At 37.0% G+C, this 24732-nt stretch overlaps 1 protein-coding gene across 2 annotated transcripts in view; it reads right to left on the minus strand.

Annotated features, from left to right (window-relative positions):
* Nucleotides 1-14198, minus strand: part of ZRANB3 (zinc finger RANBP2-type containing 3) — a 275518-nt gene extending 261320 nt beyond the window's left edge. For both annotated transcript variants that reach the window (XM_081262030.1, XM_081262029.1), the window contains exon 1: nucleotides 14079-14198. The gene's annotated coding sequence lies outside the window, so the exon portion shown is untranslated. The remainder of the gene's footprint in view (nucleotides 1-14078) is intronic.
* Between the last annotated feature and the right edge of the window lie 10534 nt (nucleotides 14199-24732).

The raw sequence follows: 24732 nt of genomic DNA on the forward strand, positions 1-24732 counted from the left end.
TATGACTTTTAAAAAAATGGAAAAAACAGTTTGGAATGATGAGGTCCAGAAAGGAAAAACTCCAAGATCAGTAGCTAGTAGTAGAAGTAAAACATAATTTTGGGTCTTTCCTCCTTTTGCACCACAAGAAAGTTCCAATAGTGGTACATTCTGATTCAGGGCTAATCAGTACCAAAATTATTGTCCTATCAAGAATTATAGTTAAAAATAATCATCTAATTCCCTGCATTTCATTCTGTCGTGCATTCAATAGATTTGGGTGTTCACATGTATCTGGAGGTTCACACGTGGAGACACTGGGCTAGGTTCTGGATATGTAAAAGTAAGTATAAATCCAGTTCTGAAGAAATATAGCAGAAGTACTGGTGTTAAGAGAGAATATAAAAATGAGAAATTATATCCCATCTATGTATGATACATCAAAGAATAGAAGTGCATTCTATTGTCATGTATATCTAATTAAAACAAATTTTAAAAATTTTAAAGAGAGAACAGATTTGCCATGTTGAAAAAAAAATGATTTTCTTATTAAAAAAAGAGACTATAATAGGACTCATTTTTTTCAGATTTAGGAGTTTAGAAGACTTCTTAGATAAACATACAATTTATACAAATATAAAGTTGAGACCAGAATAAAAAAGATCTTAACAAAACATTAAAGGATCCAAGAGTGTTCTATTAAGAGGCTATAATCCATACAAAGACCCTGCACTGGAGGTAAATCAACAGAATAGGAAGTTATTCTCAAATCTTTGACTAGATCTTTTAGTAAATCACTCCCTCCTCATTAAATCACTTTTTTCACTTAGATTTAAGGACACTACCTTCTCATAGTTTTCACCATACCTCACTGGTTATTCCTTAAACTTTTGCTGGTTCATCATCTTTTTTTTTTCTTTTCTTTTCTTTTTTTTTTTCTTTTTTTTTTTTTTTTTTTTTTTTTTTTTTGCAGTCCTGGGAATTGAACTCAAGGTTGCTTTAACTCCGAGTTACAACTACAGTCTTTTACATTTTTTGAGATAGGGTGTCACTAAGTTGAACCCTTCGACTGGCCTTGATCTTGTGATCCTCTTACCCTAGCATCCTGAATTGCTAGAATTATGGGCCTGGGCTTCCAAACTCATCTCCTTATCCACTTTTAAGGTAGAGTGGACCAAGGGCTCAATTCTTAGTAGCCTTATTCTATCCCTTAGTGATCTCTTTGATCTCTTGGCTTTAAATACTACCTCTATGCCAGTGATTTCCATTTACATAGAGAAAACTCTCCGGAACTTCAGATACATGTATCAAACCAGACAGTGCTGCTTGGCTAATAGATGTCTCAAACATATCTAAAATTGAATTCCAGATCTTCCCCCAAACTCTATTCCATTCATGGCCTTACTCATTTCACTCTTCTAGTTGCTCATACCAACACTTTTACTCCTATTTCACAGTGCACATCAGTCTATCATCATCTCTTATTGGCTCTATATTCTAAATATATTCAGAATCCCACCATTTCCTACCACCTCCAAATCACATGCCTGATCTGAGCAACGATCAACTGTGGCCTGAATTTCTGCAAGAATATGATACACACCTCCCCTTCACCCACCACTTTCACCTTTCCCCCTACATTCAACTTTCATAGAGCAATCACGAGATACTCCAAAAAAAAAAAAAGTAGTAGTTTGGTCATATCACTTTTTTTTATTGGTTGTTCACAACATTACAAAGCTCTTGACATATCATATTTCATACATTAGATTGAAGTGGGTTATGAACCCCCAATTTTACCCCAAATGCAGATTGTAGAATCACGTCGGTTACACATCCACAATTTTACATAATGCCCTATTAGTAACTGTTGTATTCTGCTACCTTTCCTATCCTCTACTATCCTCCCTCCCCTCCCCTCCCATCTTCTCTCTCTACCCCATCTACTGTAATTCATTTCTCTCCTTGTTTATTTTCCCATTCCCCTCACAACCTCTTATATGTAATTTTGTATAACAATGAGGGTCTCCCTCCATTTCCATGCAATTTCCCTTTTCTCTCCCTTTCCCTGCCTTCTCATGTCTCTGTTTAATGTTAATCTTTTCTTCCTGCTCTTCCTCCCTGCTATATTCATAGTTGCTCTCATTATATCAAAGAAGATATTTGGTATTTGTTTTTTAGGGATTGGCTAGCTTCGCTAAGCATAATCTGCTCTAGTGCCATCCATTTCCCTGCAAATTCTATGATTTTGTCATTTTTTATTGCTGCATAGTACTCCATTGTGTATAGATGCCACATTTTTTTTATCCATTCATCTATTGAAGGGCATCTGGGTTGGTTCCACAGTCTAGCTATTGTGAATTGTGCTGCTATGAACAATGATGTGGCAGTATCCCTGTAGCATGCTCTTTTAAGGTCTTCAGGGAATAGTCCGAGAAGGGCAATAGCAGGGTCAAATGGTGGTTCCATTCCCAGCTTTCCCAGGAATCTCCAAACTCCTTTCCAAATTGGCCGCACCAATTTGCAGTCCCACCAGCAATGTACAAGTGTACCCTTTTCTCCACATCCTCGCCAGCACTTGTTGTTGTTTGACTTCATAGTGGCTGCCAATCTTACTGGAGTGAGATGGTATCTTAGGGTGGTTTTGATTTGCATTTCTCTGACTGCTAGAGATGGTGAGCATTTTTTCATGTACTTGTTGATTGATTGTATATCCTCCTCTGAGAAGTGTCTGTTCAGGTCCTTGGCCCATTTGTTGATTGGGTTATTTGTTATCTTATTGTCTAATTTTTTGAGTTCTTTGTATACTCTGGATATTAGGGCTCTATCTGAAGTGTGAGGAGTAAAAATTTGTTCCCAGGATGTAGGCTCCCTATTTACCTCTTTTATTGTTTCTCTTGGTTTTAAGAACTCTTCAGGGGCTGGGCTTGTGGGTCAATGGTAGAGCATTTGCCTAGCATGTGTGAGGCACTGGGTTCAGTTCTCAGCACTCCATATAAGTCAATAAAGTAAAGGTCCATCAACAACTGAAAAAAAATATTTAAAAAAACCAGTAAAGAAAGAAGAAAAAATAACTCTTCAGTGGTTCTCAATTTTATTCAGATACAAGTCAAAGTCCTATTAATGGCTTCCAATTTCTCATAAATTCTGTCTGTATCCTGTTCCCATTACCTCTCCACCTTACTTATCATGCTGATGTCCCTGTATGTTCCTGCCTTAGAAATTTGCATAAGCTGATCCATCTGCCTACACCACCTTTCCTACAAGATTATCTGCAAGGCTATCTCCCCCACTTTCTTTAGTCTTTTCTGAAATGTCACTTTCTCCAAGAAAACTTAACATGACCACCTTATTTTAAATTGCAATTCCCTAAGTCTCTTCCCTGCCTTATTCTTTATCTTCTTCATTCCTTCCCTCCTCTCATTCTTTCTTTCTTGAATTACTAAAAACTGAATACATTTATTGATTCTTGATTTCATTTCTTGCACTATAGGAGTCTTGTTAAGGAAGTCAGGGACTAATGCGACATGATGAAGATTTGGGCCTACTTTTTCTTCTATTAGGCACAGGGTCTTTTGTTTAATTCCTAGGTCCTTGATCTACTTTGAGTTGAGTACTGTGCACAGTCAGAGATAGGGGCTTAAGTTCATTTTGCTGCATATGGATTTCCAGTTTTCCTAGCTCCATTTGTTGAAGAGGCTATCTTTGTTCCAATGTTTTTGGCACCTTTATCTAGAATGAAATAACTGTATTTATGTGGGTTTGTCTCTGTGCCTTCTATTCTGTACCATTGGTCTATCAGCCTATTTTGGTGCCAATACCATGATGTGTTTGTTACTATTGCTCTGTAATATAGTTTAAGGTCTGGTATTATGATGCCACCTGCTTCACTCTTCTTGCTAAGGATTGCTTTGGCTATTCTGGGTCTCTTATTTTTCCAGATGAATTTCATGATTGCCTTTTCTATTTGTATGAGGAACGTCATTGAGATTTTGATTGGGGTTGCTTTAAATCTGTATAGCACTTTCGGTAGTATGAAACTGAATCCATGGCATCCTGCATACTAGGCAAGTGCTCTACCACTATGCTACATCCCAGCCATTTTAATTTCATTTTCAGACAAAGTCTTACTAAGCTTCCAAGGCTGATGACAAAACAAACTTGTGATCCTCCTGTGATTCTCAGATTCTTAAGTAGCAAGGATTACAGGAATGTGCCAACACACCCAGTGACATTTTCTTTCTGGACAGCACTTATCACTTATAAAGTACCACACAATTTACTTATGCTGTCTCTCCCATCTTGAATATAAGCTTCTGAAGTAGAGACTTTTTTTATCTGTTTTATTTACTGGTGTTCTCCATGAACACAGAACAGTGCCTGGCACAAACACTCAATATTATTATATTAAAGTTTCAAAGGACCAGGGGACCATGAAATAAGTCCAGAGGTAGAATAGTTCCTGGGGATGAGAAGGTATAAGGTGTAGCCATAGGAGTGCATGGCTGAACTAGCATGGAAATAAAGTTCCCAGGAGACACAACAGTACCGAAACTAAAAAACTATATGATGTGTCAGCTGGAAGGCATATTCATATGTAGAAGTCCCTCTAAAAAGAAACAAATTTAAACCAAGTTCAAGTTACAGTAAGGAAATTAGCAGCACATTTTCCAGAGTGATTAAAATTAGAGGGATATTTATTAAATATGAATTATGGTTCCAAAGAATACCCTAGAAAATTCCAAGAAGGAGCACTAAATATGAAAAACTCTTCCTAAACCATAATATCAAACAAATCTTATGCCCAATTTAAAAACAATTTCTGGGGGCTGGGGCTATGGCTCAGCAGTAGCACACTTGCCTGGCATGCATGAGGCACTGGGTTTGATTCTCAGCTCCACATATAAATAAAAAAATAAATAAATAAAGGTCTATAAACAACTTAAAAATATATATATATAAACACACAAATCAGTTGTGCTTATGAAGTGAAAAGGTAGCCAATAAAAAAGATCTATTAATCTACTATATATGTACTGTAGATTAATATACATATATATACATACGTATATATATAGAGAGATATATATAATAGATAGATAGAAAATTTCTGTTCATCTAGATGACTTCCCCCCTCCCCAGTTCTGGGAATTGATACTAGGGGTACTCTATCACTAAGCTACACCCATAGGTTTTATTTTGAGACAGGGTCTTCTTGAGGCTGGCCTTGAACTTGCACTCCTCCTGCCTAACCTCCATAGTCACTTACATTACAGGCATGCACCAACACACCCAGCTTAGATATCTAAATTATATAAATTCTTCCTAATCAAACAAAAATTGTCAGTGGAAATGTCCTAAACACTATGGCAATTTGGCTACAGAGACACAACTATAAGTGTAAAAATGAAACATCTTATGTAAATCTTGGGTGAACTATGATATTAATAATAGATTATTTAACTATTCTTTCTTAACCTGCCCCACACATTACTAATAGAAGGCAGTGGGACAGAGGCGGAAGAGAGGGGCTAGAAGTTAGTAACCTCAGTAAATATCTTTCCCCAGAGTTAAGTGAAATCAGTACAAAAGTATTTACATTTCAGTCATGGAGGCACATACTTGTAATTCCAGCTACTACAAGGCTGAGGCATGAAGGTCACAAATTTGACAACAGCTTGGGCAACTTAGACCCTGTCTCAAAATAAAATAAAAAGGCTGGTAATTTAGCTCAATGTTAAAATGCAGCATGCATAAGGTCCAGGGTTCAATCCCTAGTACTACTACAAAAAAAAAAAAAAAAAAAAAAAAAAAAAAAAAAAACACGAAATATAAGTAGTTATACGTTCTTTATTGGAAACATAAATTTAGCTTAAGTAAATCAGCAGTTTCTACAAGTTTTGAATACAGGAAATCTATTGGACACTCCACCTTTAAAATATATGGATTCCAGAAGGCACAAACTCAAACACAAATCAGTTGTGCTTATGAGGTGAAAAGGTAGCCAATAAAGAGATCTATTAATAATCTACTATAATATTTTAAGGTGTTTTTACAAAAGTCATATATTCAATAATATTAACTCTTCAAATTTATCATGAGTTGAGAATGTGCCTATTTCATATATACAGTATATATTCTACGTCAATGTTTATACCTGATATACTACACTTGTAAATATAACTACATTACATTTAGTTTGTGAACTACAGCCTAAATTTAATAAATTGAAAGTAGGTTTCATCAGTAAAATTGAATATTATAAAATGACAATAGATCAATTTCAATAAGTATAAAATTACATAACATTTTCGAATTCATTTGTTGGGCTTTTAAAACTGCCATATCTAATATTTAATTACTTTAAAAGCAAGGGCACTAGAATCTTTCATTCCACAGAAAACTGTTTTCAGAAGAGTGATAAAATAACTCCCACTTATTAGTTAACGTCTTTCCATGAGACAGTATACTAGGAAATTTTAGAAAACCTCCTGTAATTCTCAAAACAACTCACAAAGTATTGTTCGTATCACAGTAAAGACAAGAAAATTGAAGTTCAGAGATATTAAAAAATTTACACAAGGCTTAACGGTTAGGTAGTGGTAATATTAAGCCTGGAACACAGATTGGATTAATTTTAAAGCCTCGATTTTTGTAGCTATATAACACTACCTCTCTAAATCACTCAACAAATACTTACAGAGTGCCTATTATGTGTCAGACACTGCAGGTGGTACTGAGGATGTGAAGATAAATTTGTGCCATTGTAGCCTCACCTTTGGGTATGATCAAGAAAGGAAAGGAGAGCTATGTATATATAATCACAATACAATGTGGTAAGTGTTACGAAAAAAGTATATATAAAGTACTGTGCATAACTGGAAACACTGACTCTGTAAGACAGCAAGCAATCAAAGAAGGCTTCATATAGAAAAAATAATTGGCACATAATACACCTTATTTAGCTACCTAATATATGCCACAAGCTGAAACTTGAAGGAAGTCTAGAGTTTACAGATGGAGAATCAAGTAAGAATATTCTCAGGAGAAAAGAAGCCATATTTGCAAATGTACAAAGTTTGAAAATCCTAAGCAGTTTAACACAGCTAAAGATTAAAATGCATATAAAAAGTAGTAAAATATAAAACAAAAACCATGCACGGTGATGCATATTTGTTACTCAAGAGGCTGAGACAGGACTGCAAGTTCATGTCTCAGAAATACGAAAAGATCTTGTCTTGGGGTAAAAAAATATAAAGAGCCGGGATGTAGCTCAGTGGTACAACATCACTGGGTTTAATCCCCAGTGCTTTCCCCCCATAAAAAGTGGTAAAAAAGTAAAAAAAAAAAAAAAAAAATAGGCCAGGTCAGGCAGGTCCTCTTATGTTAAAAAGAGGTTGGGCTTTTATTCTGTAAGGAACTGGGAGCCTTTCCTAGAATTTAATTAGGTTGCTATTTTCTAAAGATTATTGTGTCAAGATTAAAAGAATGGATGTAGGAGCAAGGCTAACCTTTTAGAAGACTACCATAAATAGTACAGTAATACAATCTATAATCTCTCAGCTTCAGAGTCCTACATCTAATTAATTACCTACCTGACATTTTGGATGTCTCACAGAGCTTTCTAGTTTAAATGTCCAAAACCAAAGTCCTGATTTCTCTACCAAACTTGTGATTTCTCTACCAAACTCCCTACCCAGTTTCTCATTAAGTAATATAATTACGTAAGTCACTCAAAGTGGCCACCGGGATTTCCTTCTTGTTTTTTAACAATTTAAACTTTATCTTTTATTTGTTTTTATGTGGTGCTGAGGATCAAACCCAGTTCCTCACCTGTGCTAGACAAGCACTCTACCACTGAACTACAAACCCAGCCCAGGATTTCACTCTTGATCCCTGCCTTTCCTTAAACTGCTGAATTGAATCCACGTGTTATTCATTATTCTCCAAATATATTGAAATCTACCTATTTCACCCCAATCTCATTGCCATCATCTATCCCAAAACATCCCTGCCACTCAACTAAAATACTACAATGGCTCTCAACTAGACTCCCCCACATTGTCCTTAATATCAATTAGTTTCTTAGTTATTGGCAATTATTGTTATGTTTCCTTAAAAATTTCTCTCTCCATAAATCCTATTAAAATGTCTTCATAAAGGTAGGCAGGAAAGACTATCTTGTTTGTTGTTTTACTTCAGCAGACTCACATCTAGCATCACCCTCATCAACAGAATCAATACTAATAAAAAGCAACAAACAGGCTGAGGATGCAGCTCAGTGGTAGACTGCTTTCTTTCTTTTCTTCTTCTTCTTTTTTTTTTTTAACTCGTCTGGTGCCACGGTTTGAACCAAGGGGTGCTTAACCACTGAGCCACATCCCCAGCTCTTTTTACATTTTATTTTGAGTCAGGGTCTCCTGAGGTTCTCACTAACTTGCTGAGGCTGGCTTCAAACTTGCAATCCTCCTGGCCTCAGGCTCCAGAGTTGCTGGGATTAATGGCATGTGTGACCACATCTACCTGCAGAGTGCTTTCTCAGCATTTGCAAGGCCTTGGCTGGGTTCAATCCCCAGTACATCAAAAACAAAACAAAAAAACAACACACACAACATGCCAGACACTTTTTAAATCATTTTACATATACTGTTATTTAATCTTCATAAAAACCTCTGAGGAAGGTAGTCATACAATCTCAATTGTCTCAATTTTAGAAATAAGGATATTGAGACACAGATGATCAGCAAATCTGCCCCAAGTCAAACAGGTAAATGGCCACAACTAGGAATCAAACTCAGGCTGAATGACCCATCTTCTTGATTATTCAGTAACTCTCTTGGTGGATGCTCAATAAAAATTTCTGGACCAAATAAACAAATAAGATAGAGATACACAGAAAGGAAACAGATTTAGGAGTAAATATGAATATGTGGGCTAAGATTTGGGGCATGTTGAATTTGAAACACTTGGAGAAGGATATGAATTACAGAGGGATAAATAATTAATTATAAGTCACAGATAAACATTCAGAAGTCTCCAGGTTCAACTGGAAGTCACTCATAAAAGGCATATAAAAAAAGTAGTCATGTAATTTTTAAAATGAAATGTGCTCTTAAACTGTAACCATTTAGATTCAACTCTGTAACTAAAACATTTTCAAAAAGTACAGAATGACACATTTGATTTCTATGTTATCTATGAAAATTTCTCTATTGTTAATATAGAGTACTTGTCTTCTTTAAGAGGTAATATTCAAAATCTACTTAAATGTCAAACTTGAATTTTGTTAAAATATAAAAGTGCAGAGATTTATTTTTAACTTGACAAAATGATTCCAAAATCGAATAGAATATGAGAAAATTTGAGACTGACAAGAAAATGTCTAAAAAGAAGAGAGGGAGCACATTTTACCTATTAGATTTTAAAACAAAGTTACAGAAATTAGAAAATGGGTTTTTTTTAATTTTTTATTCTAATTTGTTATATATGACATCAGAATGCATTGCAATTCATTTTACACATATAAAGCACAATTTTTCATATCTCTGGTTGTACACATAGTATATTCACACCATTCGTGTCTTCATACATGTACTTAGGGTAATGATGTCCATCACATTCCACCATTTCTTTTACCCCCTTTCTCCCTCCATTCAACTCTGTACCCTTTGCCCTATCTAGAGTTCATCTAATCTGCTCATGCTCCCCCTCTCAACCCCACTATTATTCAGCCTCCTTATATCAGAGAAAACATTTGGCATCTGGTTTTTTGGGATTAGATAACTTAGCATTATTCTCCAATTCCTTCCATTTACCTGCAAATGCCATAATTTTATTCTCTTTTATTGCTGAGTAATATTTCATTGGGTATATAGACCACATTTTCTTTGTCCATTCATCTACTGAAGGGCATCTAGGTTGGTTCCACAGTTTAGCTATTGTGAATTGTGCTGCAATAAACATAGATATGTTTGTGTCCCTGTTGTATGCTGTTTTTAAGTTCTTTGGGTATAGCCCAAGGAGTGGGATAACTGGGTCAAAAGGTGGTTCCATTCCCTTTTCCAAGGATTCTCCATACTGCTTTCCACATTGGCTGCACCAATTTGCAGTCCCACCAGCAATGTATGAGTGTGCCTTTTTCCCCACATCCTCACCAACACTTACTGTTGTTTGTATTCTTAACAGCTGCCATTCTGACTGGAGTGAGATGAGTTTTGATTTGCATTTCTCTAATTGCTAGAGATGTTGAACACTTTTCATATATTTGTTGATTGATTTTATATCATCTTCTGAGAAGAGTCTGTTCAGTTCCTTGGTCCATTTATTGATTGGGTTATTTTGTTTGTTTGTTTTGTGTTTTTTGGGGTTTTTTTGGTGTTTTACTTTTTGAGTTCTTTATATACCCTAGAGATTAGTGCTCTGATGTGCAAGTGGTAAAAATTTGCTCCCAAGCTGTAGGCTCTCTATTTACCTCATTGATTGTTTCTTTTGCTGAGAAGCTTTTTAGTTTGAATCCATCCCATTTATTAATTCTTGGTTTTAATTCTTGCGCTATAAGAGTTTGTTAAGGAAGCAGGAAATTCTATATGATGGAGATTTGGTCCGACTTTTTCTTCTATTAGATGTAGGGCCTCTGGTTTAATTCCTAGGTCCTTGATCCACTTTGTGTTGTGTTTTGTGCATGGTGAAGAGATAGGAGTATAATTTCATTTTGTTACATATGGATTTCCAGGTTTCCCAGCACCATTTGTTAAAGAGACTATCTTTCCTCCAATGGATGTTTATGGCGCTTTTGTCTAATATAAGATAACTGTAATTATGTGGGTTAGTCTTTGTGTTCTCTATTCTGTACCACTGGTCTACCAGTCTGTTTTGTTTTGTTTAGTAGCTCTGTAGTATAGTTTAAGGTCTGGTATAGTGATGCCACCTGTTTTACTCTTCTTGCTAAGGATTGCTTTAGCTATTCTGGGTCTCTTATTTTTCCAGATGAATTTCATGGCTGCTTTTTCTATTTCTATGAGGAATGTCATTGGGATTTTGATTGGAATTGCATGAAGTCTGCATAACGCTTTTGGATCTGCCTATCTAAGAACAAAGGAGATCATTCCATCTTCTAAGGTCTTCTTTAATCTCTTTAATTTAGCATTTTGTAGCTTTCATTGTAGAGGTCTTTCACCTCTTTTGTTAGGTTGATTCCCAAGTTTTTGTTTTGAGGCTATTGTAAATGGGGTAGTTTTCCTCCTTTCCCTTTCACTTTTTACAATCAGACTAAAGAGAGTAAAAGATAAAACATGGGTTTTCTCAAACACAGTCATAATGAAGTGGCACATCCATTCTCAAGAACAATTTTGGAATTACAGGGTACTCATGGCTAAATAATTCTACTTCTGAAAAATAAGATTCAAGAGATAATCAGACAGGTATACAAAAAAGAAATGCTTATGAGTCTTACTTATAAAGTCTAATATACAATTCAAAGATCCCACTCCTCAGTTTACATCCAAAATAATTGAAAACAGAATCTAGAAAATATATTTGCACTACCCTTCTCACTGTAGAATGATTCACAAAAGCCAAAAGGTAGAAGCAACCCAAATGTACTCACCAGATGAATGTATAAAGAAAATGTGGTATATACATACAATGAATTCATCTCTAAAAGGAAATCCTATCATAAGCCAGACCATGAATAAACCTTGAGTATGCTAAGTAAAAAAAAAAAAAACTAGTCACAAAAAATCAAACACTGCATGATTCCACTTTCATAAGATAAGTCAAACTCAACAGCAGAAAGATGGTTACCAGGAAAAAAAGGAGAATAAACGGGAAGTTGTTTAGTGGGTACAGAATTTCAGTTTTGAAAGATGAAAAAATCCAGAGATCTGTTACATACAATTCCTTACCACTGAAAGGGTGTAGTGGTGCATGCCTGTAATCCAAGCAACTGAGAACACTGAAGCAGGAGGATTACAAATTTGAAACCAGTGTCAGACATTTAGTAAGGGCTAAGTAATTTGGCAAGACCTTATCTCAAAACAAAAAAATAAAAAGGACTCAGTACCTCAGTGGTAAAGTGCCCCTGGGTTCAATCCCCAGTAGTAAAAAAGAAAAAACTACACTACTATAACATACAAGGTGTATATAGTTAACACAACCATACTATCTGTACTTGTGAATAGTTAAGATGGTAAATTTTATGTTTTCACCACAATGAAAAAAATCATTGAACACAAGATAAATATCTATCAGCAGGGAATGGCTTGGTTACAGCTATACAGTGAAATATAAGTAGCTATCAAAAATGATATTCCCAGTAGCTCTGGAGGCCAAGACAGGAGGATCATGAGTTCAAAGCCAGTTTCAGCAATGGCAAGGTGTTAAGCAATTCAGCAAGACCCTGTCTCTAAATAAAAATAGGGCTGAGGATGTATCAGGAGCTGTCCTGGATGCACACACCTTTAGTCCTGATGCACTGGGTTCTGACCAATTATTGCCTTCTGGCAAGGCAATGCCAGGTTGCAGAAACTTGGGTGTTATCCCAGCTTGGATAACAAGGCATGCCTCCAGGTGTAGGCATCATACCACTAGGGTTGAGTTACACTCACATATTCCTTTGTAAAACTACCCCTTTGCCCTTTTGGGGATAGAATATTCCATGAAACAGCCTTCCCCAATAAAACTCGGGTTTGAAGTGTGCTCTTTCTCTTCCTTGCCTGACTTGCCCCGCTTGTGGGAGTTTCAGCTGAGGAGTGATCACTGAACCCAAAGAAAAGGTACTTTCTGTGTCTGTGTCTTTATTTATTCCCCAAATTCACTTAGAGTGACCCTGACTGGTTTAGCTGTGTGTTGCAATAGGGATGTGGTTCAGGGGTTGAATGCTCCTGAGTTAAATCTCTAGTACCAAAAAAAGAAAAAAAAAAAAAAAAAAGAGATTGGAGCCAGTTGCGATGGCCCATGCCAGCAACCCCAGCAGCTCAGAGGCTGAGGCAGGAAGATCACAAGTTCAAAGCAGGCTCAGCAAAAGTGAGGCCCTTTCTCTAAAATAGGAAATAAGACTAGGCATATGGCTCAGTGGTTGAGTGCCCCTGAGTTCAATCCCCAGTATCACCCCTCAAAAAAAAGTAAAGCAGTAAGATTCAATCAGATGTGCCTGTCCTCATAAGTAAAGAGCACAGTATCTGTAAATAGTGATATCTCTGAATAATAGGATTGCAGATCACCTTTCTTTTGTATACTCTCCTATGTTTTTAAATACTTTGAGTATTATGTACATGGCAAAAGATGGCTTAAAAGAAGAAACCATTGACACCAATGGTTCCAGAAACTTTGGATATAATTTTATATCTTTCTTTGTGTTTGGCACATATTGGGAAAGTAGTAAAATATTTGAGAGGTTGGATGAGCACTTATTAAGAATTCAAAAATCAGACAGACCTGTATATAAATCTCTGCTACAAATATTTTGATAAGGGATCTCAGGCCTTAAAGTCTTATTTACCTTCACTAAGCCCTAATTTCTTCAACCATAAAACAAAACAGGGCATTGGTATATAGGTAAGCTGTAGAGCACATGTTTAGAATAAATGAGGTCCTGGGTTCAATCTCCTGCACCCCAAAATAAATAAATAAATATATATATAAAATACTTATAGATTGTGGTGGCAAGGACACAAGGATACTAAATACATATAACCCTATTTCTAGCTCAAAAGAAACACTCAGTAAAATGATGGCCATCATTCCCGTTTATTGACTTGATTCACATTTTAAACACTTATGAAAAACAAAACTAAGCTTCAATACAAGACTCTATTACTAAATTATCATTAGAAATTCTAACTGGGAGCTAGGGATGTAGTTCAGTGATAGAGCTTATGCTTAGCATGTGGGAAGCCCAGGGTTCAATTCCCAGGACTCCCCACACCCCCCACCACCATCAAAAAATATCCTAATTTCATTAAAAAGCAAAACTTTGATAGATGTAAAAACCATATAGCTAAAACATTGGTCATATTCTTCTATCTAGGATTACCTAGGTAATTTATCATCTATTTGATATATAAAAACCACTCCTCAGAGCTTGGTGCAGTGGCACTGACCTGTAATCCCAGCAGTTCCCAAGGCCTAAGCAGGAGGATTGCAAGTTCACAGCCAGCCAGACCCTGTCCCAAAATAAAATACAAAAAAGGGTTGGGAAGGTGGCTCAGTGGTTAAGCACGCCTGGGTTCAATCCCTGGTACCAGAAGACAAAACAAACAAAACACTTATTAGTACTGAACTTATGCTTATTGGTGCTTCAGCAAAAATAATGAAAAAGAATATGCTTATTTTAATGTAAAGGTTGATTGGAAACAGAAGATAGAGGAAGGCTTGACAGAATTAAGGGAGAAAGAAAAAGCATGTGACATGACCATTAATTTTGTTCAGTCTTTCTCTATTTTTGGACAAGGAATTTATTTTTCCAGTATCAGCTCTACACCCAAAGTGTGGTATCCTGCCTAGGAGTGTAAATTCTCAGTAAATATTTATAAACGAAGGTCTCAGTAAAAAAGAAGGGAGAAAAGTTTAAGACAGTGGCATCAGGCTTGGGTTGGGAAGGCCTTTCCCAATTTTTGCTACATTCTCTAGACCCCCAAATGGACCGTTAGCACAGTCAACCTGGCATGCTGAAGGGGCATAAACCAAGGCCTCATTTGGTAGGCTTATTATAGGCCGTGAGCTCCTAAGTATGACGCGTTTATTCACAGAGTATTAAAGTTGGCACCCTCTCACTCCTTGCCTGATGGATGTGTTACTAAAGGAAAGAAGAGTAATAGGACCTTCACGATCATCCATCTGGAGTCCATCTGACTTTCCATCTTCAAAGCTCCCTTTATAAGTGTGTTTGTAAAGGTGAAGCCAGATTTAAAGATAAGTTAGGTAAATTGGGTCGAATACCGAGTAAGATAAAGAAAATGGAGATCATTATTGAGAATGCAGTCCAGGAAACCAGAACAATACCAGGGAGAAATTGAAATATTAATGTCCCCAAGGCCTGGACCCACCCTAAAGAACTGTTAATGAAGTATCTCCCAGCAAATGGGGAGGTGCTAATCAAACACCCTAGGCCCTTCCTGCCCAGATTATTCCTCCCTGCCCCCTTAGACCACCTAGCTCCCACCTTTTGGCCTTCCCATCTGCATTCTATCACTGCAGGATAGAGGGAAACAAAGGACAGAAATGTGGGAGAACTAAAAGAAGATCTAAGATATAAAAAAGGGAAGACCTCCCCCTTCCACAGATTCTGCCTGTAGGGTCCCCTTCTTCCTCTGGGAGGAAGTCTTTTCTGCTATCCTTTAACTTTCCACGCTACATTTGCCTTGGCATGCTTCTCAGGTGTTGTACTTCAGCGTTTGAGGAAGCAAGAGTTCCTCACTGGTATTCAGCGGTAACAAAAGTAGGAGTTGCCTCATAACTTCCTACTCCGTTCAAGGTGACAAAGTGAAGCCGTGTTTCACGCATAGCGGTAAAGGCGAAAAGAGGCATGCTATACAAATATGTAGGTGCAATCTAAGAGTGAGCAGAGAGAGAAACCAGAAAACTGGAATTCCGGAATTGAAGACTCTAGGTGATAAACTGCAGTAGAGGCTTGGGAATTACCCCCATCTAATTTCACCTACTCATTATTAAAATGCAGTTAACTCCGTTCAACCTCCCATCTACCACAGCAACTTGCCCGACATGCCACTCATAGAGGAACACACCTGGTATAGTCGCTGCAGAACCTCCAACTCCCGCCACAGGTTTAGGCTGTATCCGCCCCTAAGCGGAAGTGACGTTAAAGGGAAGACCTGAAAGTAGGCGTGTTCAAATACCAACAATCTAAAATCTCTAGTGTTCTGAGAAAACTCTCCTGACCATTCTTGTGTGCGTTCTCTCCTTACTTAAAGTGGTGAAAATACTTCCAAATCCTTCAAAACTTGGTCCCTCTTTATTAGCCAAGAACACGGGTACCTCCCAGGAACTACAATTCCCGTCAAGCTCCGCGGGAAGCAAAGAGAGGACAGGGCCTTGGTGGGAGCAAAGCGCCTTGGGAACTATAGTCCACTCAGGCCAAGCAGGCACCCGCCCTCCACCACTGAGGCTGCAGAAACCAGGTGTTCTGCTTAGAACCCGTTACCGCTAAGGGGAGGAGCAAACTCCTAAGCAGCATGCCTCACTTTTCCACACTAGAAGGATGAAATTTTTCCTTTGTACCTATAAATCACTATAAATTCTCCCTGAAAAAAAATATAATTGTTTTATTTTTAATATTTCCAGTTGGTAAAACTCCCGGAACTCCCCCACCTCAGGGTCCCAACTCGTGGGAAAAGGTGGCTCTTTTACAAGTGGGCAAAATGGCTGTCCTCCTAGTTTTATTATTGGTTAATTTGTGCGTCCTTCAAGGGCGGTTACTAACCGCGGATTGGTTCTTTTTCCTTTGAGGGTGGAGGAAGACTTGGCATGGTTCTCCCGAGGCCCAGGAGGAGATAAAGGGGTGGAGAGAAGGCAGTTTTTACAAGAATGATTGGGTGATCTTCATGTCACTCCATGAATGTACAGCCTATGATGGAGAGTGCTGTCCCTCAAAGAGAACGGGGAGGCGGGGCTAGTGCGTGGTGGGAAGGGGCGGGATTCTGCCGCCGCGGCTGCCGCTGGAGCCGGTGTCCGGGCTGGTGATGGGGTTAATTCCCTTTCGTAAGACTCTTACTTACACCCACCCAGCCCCGCCGTCGCCCCGCCGCGCCGCGCTCCAACCGCCTCCTCCTCCTCAGTAACGCGGGTAAGAGATGTCCTCCCCTCCCCCTTTCTCCTCCCCGGGAATAACGCGCCTCGCTCCCCTCCCCCGCCCGCCAACCGGTAACGCTAACGGAGCAGGAGGCGAGCTGGGGAGAGATGTGGTGGGTGAGAAGGTGGCCTTCCTCGCCGAGCTGTAGGCGCTCCAGCTCGGACTCTGCTGCGTCCTGCTGTTGCCAGCCCGCTGGCTGGTCGGGTTCCGAAGGAGCCGGGTTTGCCTGGCCCGCTGCCGCGGCTGCAGTTGCAACCACTATCTTGTGCCCACCACCCCCACCCGGGGGCCTTGTAAAAAGCAAACCCCTCGAGGCCTAGCAGAGGAGGCAGGGGACAGGTTCCCGAGTCCCTGCCATGGCTGCTGCTGCAGCTGCTCTTGCAGCCCCAGGGACTGAGGAACCAACACAGCAGGCCTTCCAGGAGCGGGTTCTGTGCGTGGTTCTGCTCTCGTGTGTCTGGCGCCGGTGTCCCACAGTTGCGAACCCTGGCCTTGCACTCGAGAATTTTAAAAAAAGAAATAAGTCATTTCGACCATCAGTTGGTTAACTAAAGGTGTATCTTGCCTGTGGTACAAGGAAAATGCACACTGGGAAAATATATATATATATATATATATTTTTTTTTTTTTTTTTTTTTAAGTTGAACGGCTGTCAGTGCCACGGACCCCGGGGATCAGATTTACACACACTATTATGCTTGAGCCTTAGACTGTGCCCCAAATCCCAACGTGTTTGAAGTCTTTTTGCTGTTGTTTCTGTTTCTTTTTGTGTGATTGTTAGGTGCAGAGGAGTGCCACTATTTGAGCTTGCTTTTATAAAGCAACTTAAATTGTTGAGAATATCATGCCCCTGGAAGGGTAATTGTCCTGGGATAACAAGTCAACTAAGTAAAAGGTGATGAGGTGCTTCCCCAAATAAGCTTAGTAAATAGCAAATGATTTTTCTTGTAAAATTTCCCGAGAAGATTTTTATATATATCTAGGATTGTAGTTTGCCTAGTTGTAACTTTGAAAAAAAAAAACTCTTTGCTTTTAGCTTAAATGTCATTCATTGGTTACAAGAATATTAATAAAAAGCTGTTTAAAGTAAAACTGAAAAAGTCCACCTACTTATAATATTTGAATCAATAACACCCATGAAATATTTAGTAGGCTGCCAGTTTGACCAAAATAATTGCCACATCAATTTTCAAGATTTGGCATATTTGGGTATCTTCGAGGATTCTATCATAATTGATCAGATTTTGATTGAATGCTCATCTTTAAATATACACTCTGGTTTTTGTTTGTTGTACCTGGGAGAATGAATTTAATTAATGGATTCTGTAGTCTGTAGTAACATGCCCATAATCACAGATAAACTTCCAGGCCCATTTCTTTTGTTGTTATTTTGCTTTTTTCCACCGCATTTTATTTTTTTCTTGTATTCATTATAAATATACATAGTGGGATTTGTTTTTACATATTCTAGACCCATTTCTGAGTCTTAGTAAATTTGGGTTTGAAAAAATATAGAAGGTTTAACTGTTAGATCATTTCCTCTGGGTCTGAAAAGACTAGTTTAGTGATCTTCTGTACCCCTGAACTATTACATCCAGATACAGAATCTAAATAAATCTGTATATCCAAGACCAGGAAGAAATTTGGGTATGTGTTAATATAAAAATGTAATACATAGCTTTGGAAGGGAATTCCCTTTAGTTCCCCAGTAAGTACCCACAGCATACATAACTGGACATGATATTTTTCAAACCTTGATGACTTTTTGATAAATTGGGCAGTTGATGCTTTTATATCTTGTGCCTTACATGCAGAAAAGGCTGATTTCTGAAAATACAGCAGGCCTCTACATTCTTTTAGTACCTGTATGATCCCTCTGAGCCTCAATGAAGTTTCCTCATTTGTAAAAATGGGATGATAATGTTCAGTTTATGGAGTTGTGAAGATTAAAGATTAGGTATGTAAAGCCACTAGCCTTGTGTAAGAAACAAACGGTGCAATTAAATATTAACTATAGCTATTTTCATGCATATTTAGAGAATGCACTTGTTGTTCATATGCACAGGGTATTGTTGCAGCCTCAGAAGTTGTTCTGGTTTTGAGAAGTGCTGTGGGAGTATTAATTTGTATAGTGACTTATTAAACTTGCAGTTAGTCATTTCTAAAGCAAAAGGTACACTGGAAATTGACCATTGGATATGGAAGTTTTTTTGTCTTTGAATTAAAATACAAGTAGTTAGGAATATGTTTCAAGTGAATTATCAGGAATTAAATGGTTCCACATTGTTGTAATAAACTATTGAAATATCATTCAAAATTTTATTTAGCTGATGTATTTTTCAAGATCCAGTTTATGTAGTTGCTGTCCCTATTTATTGTGCTACCAGGTCACAGGCAAATGACAGTTGAACTTTTTGGGCGGTGGGGTAACCAGGGATTGAACTCCAGGACACTCAGCAACTGAGCCACATTCCCAGTCCTATTTTTTGTGTATTATTTAGAAACAGGGTCTCACTGAGTTGCTTAGCGCCTCCATTTTGCTGAAGCTGGCTTTGAATTCCTAGTCCTCCTGCCTCAGCCTCCAAGCCACTGGGATTATAGACATGCGCCACCACATCCAGCAGTTGAGCTTTTAATGGAGTTAGATTAAGCAGATCATTTGAATTCATGTGACCATACCACACTATAGGTTTTGTGCTCTTTTAATTTTTATTTTTTATCAATATTGAATGTTTCTTTTCTATGAAACAACTTACCAGACAACACTGTTCCTTTCTATTCCTAGGTACTTTTGAAAATATACTATGTCTTAAAACATAAAAGTGCCCTTGGAGTTTGTACAGTTAAATCAATTTAAGGTTAACATAAAAACAGTTTGATTATGAAATGTATCTGACAGTGATGCCCAGCCCCAGGGTTCAAGGCAACTATACCTTTCACTGAATAATGAACTGAGGTGAATAATGTTATGGTGCACCTCTCAAGTTACTGAAACTGCTACAGTTGGATGCTCCTTCAAGAAAGCCCTTCAGGGTAGCAGCAGTATAAAATTTTGTAAAATTGAAATAAGTTTCATTTTGCTCATTATTTAGGAGGCATGCATTGCTATGTTTGAGAAATAATAAAAAAAGATTTTTCTTGAACTGGTACTTGAGAATACCCAATATAGCCATTTGACTTAATGTTTAAGTTTTAATACGCAGAAAAAAGCAATAAGAGTAAGTTTTATTTTTTCCATTCTTAAAAATGCTACAAAAATCAACTCTTAAAACTTGATGGGTTTGTAATAAGTTGTTGCTATTGGAAGAAAAAAAATTCTATTTTCTCATTCTCTATAATATATTGCAAATATGTCAGGCAGTCACATGTCAAAGAGGTACAGTTACAAATGACCGTGAAGTTTTCAAACCTCTCTTACAGTGGTTTGAAAACCAAATCACAGAATCAATACTTGTTCTTTGGAGTCACACTTGCACATAGGGATAATAATGCATTTCTTACAACTTTACGTAACTAAACCAAGGTATCAGTTATCAAAAAAGGGATGTGTAATCTGTCTTTCCCAGTACAATAGTAAATTTTTTAAAATATTAAATCATCTGCCACTTAATCCCTGGGATTTCTCATTATCTTTACCAATAATATAGGAATATCAAAATAAAATTTTTATTGTTAACTTTGCCTCCCAATTAATGAAGTATTATGTAATTTAATTTGCTCGTACCTGATAAATGTTTAGCCTGCATAGGAATATGTATCATTTCCAAAATTTAATTTATCTAAGTCATGAGTTGAGGATTGAATAAGAGATGACTTACTAAGTCATGGCTCAAAACTGGTTCTCTACCTTAATTTTCCAGCAATTTGTTTTCTTAGTTCCAGATTTTATCCTTTAGTATTTTGCCTCTTCTTACCCATTAACTTTAATTTTTTTCCTGTGAGTTTTGAAAGCCTATGCTTTGTGATCTTTCTTGTTTATTTACATTGTGAATTGTAAATTTATTGCTCTTTCAAAATTTCTACTTGTAAGCTCACATCTCTAGGCAAGCTGTAAGATCTTTTTGAACCTTTTTGTAAATACTAGATCACTTGACATATTTAAATGATACCTCTTATGGCCTACCCAACTCATGTTTTCATCTACAATTTCCTGTATCTACTTCCTTCCAAAAGAAATTAAGTAGAGAAATTACATTTGTTTTTATTCCTTCTTATGGAAAGGCAGTAATTTGGTATTGTCTAATTTAAGGGTTTAAAGTACTGTGATTGGACTTCTACCAACTTTAGGTGAATGACAGATAGAAATTACTTTTGTGGGCTAGTTGTACAATTAACTTACTAACCCATCTTCTACATGAAAGAGGTTTCGTAACTGAAGTAAAATATCACCTTATAGTCAGAGATAGAAGCTTTAACAACTGAAGATTTATCTTTCTGCCTTGGCCGTCATTGGACAGGGAAGTGCTAGAATTTTTTTTAAGGTTTTAATATTGTTAAATTAAAAATCTTTCTACCTGTATTCAAAGTAATAGCTCAAATGAGCACTAGACCCTCATACAAAACCTTTTTGGAAAGCTTACAGAATTGCTATATTTAAAAATAAGTATTGGGGGTGAGGCTGTAGCTCGGTGGTAGAGCGCTTGCCTGGTGCTTGTGAGGCCCTGGGTTCAATCCCCAGCACCACAAAAATAAATAAATAAATGGATGGATGGATGGATAAATAAATAAATAAATAGATAGATAGTATTAAAAAAAATAAGTATCAGGGGCTGGGTATTTAGCTCTGTTGATAGAGTGCTTGCCTTGCACATTCAAGGCCATGGATTCAATCCCCAGCACTAAAAAAAAAGCATCAGGACTGGGGTTGTAGCTCAGAGGTAGAGTGCTTGCCTACCATGTGTGAGGCACTTGATTCAATTCTTAGCATCAAATATAAATAAATAAAAATAAAGGTCCATCAACAACTAAGAAATTTTACAAGGTATCTTGGGTTTTTATTCTATTTTGTTTTACTGGAAACAACCGAAATGTCCTTCACTGGGTAAACAGTTGAACTTTATAATATTCATATATCATGGAATATTATACAGCAGTAAAAAGGAACAAACTATCAGTACACACCCAGGCTTAGCTAAGTCCCAAGGGAATTATGCTGACAGAACAAAAATCTTAAAGGATACATATCATGTGGTTCCATTTACATAGCATTTTCTAAATGACAAAATTATAGTGATGGAGAACAGAGGGTGGGTACCAGTCTATGTGGATGGTTTGAGGGGAGCAGAATGGGTGTGATTGTAAAGGGATAACATGGATCTTTTTAATGAAAGGGTTGTGAATATTGTTTGTGTTGGTGATGGTGATGGTGGCTACATAAATTTATACATGTTATAAAAAGTGTAGGTAAAGCCACACAGTCAGCTACAATAGCACACACCTGTAATCCTAGCTACTTGAAATATTACAAATGCAAGGCCAGCCTTCACAGTTTAGCAAGACCCTATCTCAAAATTTTAAAGAATTAAGAAAAGGGCTGGAGGGCTGGGGATGTGGCTCAAGCAGTAGCGCACTCGCCTGGCATGCACAGGGCGCTGGGTTCGATCCTCAGCACCACATAAAAATAAAATAAAGATGTTGTGTCCACCGAAAACTAAAAAATAAATATTAAAAAGAAAAAGAAAAGGGCTGGAGATATAGCTTAGTGGTAGAGTGCCCCAGTGTTCAATCCTCAGTACTGTAGAAGGATGGAAGGAAAGAAAAAAACAGAAATGAGTGAAATCTGAATAAATTTTGGATTTATTGTATCAATGTTAGTTTCTATTTTGATATTGAAATATTCTTATCATTGGAAACTGGATGAGGGATACATAGAACTTTGCAACTTCCCATGAATATATAATTATTAAAAATTAGAAAGTTAAGTACAAAAATTTCTGTTACACATACGTCCTGTTTTATAATATTGGGGGTAGTATCTATTTTTAAACAAATGCCCTCTGCAAAATGCCATTTGTAAATTTTGTACACTTCATTTAAATGACACAAAGTAGTCAAAACAAAATGAAAAAATTAATAAAAACTAAGCCATGTTCACATGTATCCGAGCACAATAGAAAACTCAACATCAAACATATCCAAGGTACAGTCTGTTTTCACATTCTTTGCTTTGTTTTCCCTAAATGTCAGTTCTTTTCTCATCCTTTAGTTAGAGTTCTAGTCCCTTTGCAAATAAACTAGAATCTGGTGTCAGTCATCTAAATTACTTATTGGTTGGTTGCTATAATATGATTTTTGTCAAGAGGTTATGCATTATTCAATTATTTTTAGTCTTATTAATTTTCCATAAGATGTTATTATAGACTTTATCCCCTTGTACAAATATGTCAAGTAAACAAATGAGCAGATGAACTAATTTGGGTGGGAAAGGGAAATTTTTATGCTCATTAAGTTATGCTTTCATTATATGTCTTTTCTAATACAAAAGTACTAGATGTTTTAAAGCAATGAGGGAAGGATATGAGGAGATGAAAATAAGAGTCCACCAACTTGGAGAGCATAATGCTTTCTATAATAACTAAAACAGATGACCTGTTACAATTTAATTTTTGTGTAGGGTGTGAATAGGATCCATATTCTTTTATAAGTGGCTGTCCAGTTTTATCTCAGCACCACTTGTTGAGAAGACTGCTTTTCCCCATCGAATTATCGTGGTACTATGATTTTCAAATCAGTTGATCTAGACCCTCCATTCTATTCCATTGTGTGTTTGTCTTCATGCCAGGACTATACTATTTGATTTTGTAACTTTTAATTAACTTTTGTAGTAAATTTTGAAACTGGGGTGTGAATCTTCCAACTCTGTTCTTCTATTTCAAGTTTATTTTGGCTATTCTGAGTCCCTTTTATTTCCATATGTAATTTAGAATCACTTTACCAGGGCTGGGACTGTAGCTCAGCATGCATGAGGTCCTGGGTTCAATCCTCAGCACCACGTAAAAATAAACAAATAAAATAAAGGCATTCTGTACATCTACAACTACAAAAAAAAAAAAATTAAATCACTTTATCAGTTTCTGCAAAGGATCCTGCTTGGATTTTGATAGGGATTATATCAAATACGTAGGTCATTTTGAATAGTATTGCTATTTTAATAGTATTAAGTTAGAGAAATTTTTTAAATATATAATGATTCATTTAAAAAGAATGATAAAGCTGGCCATGTGGATTACTCCTGTAATCCCAGTGGCTTGGGAAGCAGAAGCAGGAGGGATCATGAGTTCAAAGGCAGCCTCAGCATAAGCAAGGCACTATGCAATTCAGTTAGACCCTGTCTCTAAATAATATACCAAAAAATAGGGCTGCAGATGTGGCTCAGTGGTTGAGTGCCCCGAGTTCAATCCTTGGTACCCAAAAACAACCTCAATGTATGATAATACAAATACCTTATTTTATGAAGAATAGCTTTTAAAAATAAAAATTGGCATTACTTTACATTTTTTGCAAATCTCCTTAGCATCTGAGTTATCAGAGGATGTTTGAGTTATCATATCTGCTTTTGCAGTCAGTTATGTGGTTTTGGTGGAAATATTAAGAAAACAATTTGGCCACACACAAATGTGGAGATGAATAAGGAAGGACCTCTTGGACCCTGTAAAAGGATTTTGGCAACCCCACATTGGCACACATTTTGAGCATCACTTGTCCAGTGGAAAAAAGTACAGAATATATCTGGAAACTCAAAAGGCCTGGTTGAATGTCACAACTCTATCACTTTGCAGCTGTCATGTTCTTAGCCTCTCAATCTTCAGCTATAAAATGAAAAATGACACACTTTAAGATTTAAGGAGGAAACAAGATGATGCCTATAAATGTTTTGTTATATAGAAACTACCATTCTTTCATTTATATTTGTCAGGCTTTCTCTGTTATGAATTAGCTAATTTTTT

This window comes from Spermophilus citellus (assembly GCF_964194105.1).
Source record: "Spermophilus citellus genome assembly, chromosome: 11".
NCBI classification, from domain to species: Eukaryota; Metazoa; Chordata; class Mammalia; order Rodentia; family Sciuridae; genus Spermophilus; species Spermophilus citellus.